This window comes from Microtus ochrogaster, chromosome 5, assembly GCF_000317375.1.
Source record: "Microtus ochrogaster isolate Prairie Vole_2 chromosome 5, MicOch1.0, whole genome shotgun sequence".
NCBI lineage: Eukaryota > Metazoa > Chordata > Mammalia > Rodentia > Cricetidae > Microtus > Microtus ochrogaster.
Window position 1 is genome coordinate 86,597,952 of NC_022012.1, and position 2,451 is coordinate 86,600,402.

A 2,451-nucleotide genomic window follows, 5' to 3' on the forward strand; every position below is an offset into this window, starting at 1 on the left:
CGCATGGGAGCTCAGGCTAACATCAGGATATCTGGTTTGTTGGTAAATGCCTTTTCCCACTGACCCATTTCATCTCCCACCGCATGGGAGCTCAGGCTAACATCAGGATATCTGGTTTGTTGGTAAATGCCTTTTCCCACCGAAACATTTCATCTGCCCTTTTATGCATTACAGGCATATACCATTATAGTGGGGTTTCCGAGGGGCTGGGGATATTATTCCCTGCATGCACAGCGAGCGCGCTTTACCACCTGAGTCACAACACTGCCCAAGGACAACTTTAATCCTCACACTGGGTGCTAAGAGAAGGCCCTTCCACTTTACAAATAGTGGTAGACACCTGTAATCTTGGAGGCTGAGGCAGGAGGAATACCTATCATTTAAGGCCAGCCTAGAGTTCACAGTGAGATCTTGTCTCAAAAAAACAAAAAAACCGGGGGCTGGAGAGATGGCTCAGGGGTTAAGAGCATTGTCTGCTATGCCAAAGGTCCTGAGTTCAATTCCCAGCAACCACATGGTGGCTCACAACCATCTGTAATGAGGTCAGGTGCCCTCTTCTGGCCTGAAGGGATATATTGTATACTAAATAAATAAATATTTAAAAAAACAAAAAACAAAAACAAAACAAAACCATGGGGGTGGGGCTGGAGAGCTGGTTCAGAGATTAAGAACATTGTTAGAGTAGGGTGTAGGGGCACAAGCCTTTAATCCCAGGACAAAACAAATTGTTAAATCAGGTTTCTCTTCCCCCACCTTCCGTGTAGTGGATTAACCCCAGGGCGTCATCCATGTTTGACAAGGGCTGTATTAGTGTTTAGAGAGGTGATGTGCACTCATTATTCCAGGGGATCTGTGCATGGGAACTGAACCGGAAGTGCCTCACTTCCCTTCTTCCCAGCATTCTGTGCATGGGAACTGAACCGGAAGTGCCTCACTTCCCTTCTTCCCAGCATTCTGTTCTGTCTACTACATCCACCTAATTTTCTGGCCTATCAAAAGGCCAAGGCAGTCTCTTTATTAACCAATGAAAGTAACTCATAGACAGAAGTTCTATAACATTATGCCCCAATGTTATAGAACTCTGGGTGACTGTCCAGGCAGATGGCCCTGTCCTTAGGTAACTTTTCATGCTTCTGGGATCTTTGATGGAGTTAAGACTAAACAGTCATAGTGAAAGTTTTCCTTAGTTATGATAAAAGGCAAATTAGGTATAAAACTTTAGAGTCAGGTGCTGGAGAGATGGCTCAGCAGTTAAGAACACTGACTGTTCTTCCCCAGAGATCCTGAGTTCAATTCCCAGCAACCACATGGTGGCTCACAGCCATCTGTAATGAAATCTGGTGCCCTCTTCTGGCCTATAGACAGGATATTGTATAAGTAAATAAGTAAATCTTATTAAAAAAATAAAACTTTAGAGTCACAAAGATAAAACGCATAAAAGAATTTTTCCTCTAATTTTGCCAAATACAAATGAACTAGATTTTGTAACTGTAATTCTTACTTGATAACTGTTTTGTTGTACATAATCTTACTATGTTAAAGTTAAAATGTAAAGGAGGTAAATGTGGAATATTCCTTTACACTGTGTAAATATACGTTGCTGTGATTGGTTTAATAGAGAAGCTGACCGGCCAATAGCCAATAGTTCAGGTGGAAGAGCCAAACAGATTGATGGGAAAAAGGAGAACAGAGTCAGAGAGACACCAGCAGACACAGAGAGAAACAAGATGGGCATGCTGTACTGAGAAAAGGTATTAAGCCACATCACAAAGCAGATAAGAAATATGGGTTAATTTAAATGTAAGAGTTAGCTAGTTAACAAGCCTGAGCTATTGGCTAAGCATCTATAATTAATATATGCCTCTGGGTTTATTTGGGAGATACTGGTGGGATTGGAACTTCCACCTACCAGCCTCTGACTGGACCTGAGAAGCCAGCAAGCATGGCTGTGGTGACTTGCACGAGAACAATCCCTCAGGTTCGTACAATGTAGAACTGCTTGGGAAGAACCAGGTGTGGCCATGGTGGATGATTTGTGGGCAGAGGTTTCAGATGCTCTCTGCTTTTGCTTGTGGATTAAGACATGAGCTCTCAGCTGTTGCTCCAGTACCATGGGCCCCACCATGATGACCATGAACCCTAGCCCTCTGAAACTGTAAGCCTCAAATAAGTTGACAAAATAACGGTAACAGCAGCTGATATATCTACTGCCCATGCCAAGCTGGTCTCCACCCCAGGACCTGAGGAAAGGGAAGACATCAAGAGATAGCCTTAGAAGAAAAACACTGAAAAACAACTTGTCATCGGTTGGGGCAACTCACTTTCTCTAAAGCATATCTACATTTTCCAGTTTAAAGTTAAGTGTGTGGCCTACCAAATTCTTGGGACAGCAATCTTACAACATGCATACCTGGTATCATGTGAAAAACCTTTTAAACTTTTTTTTTTTTT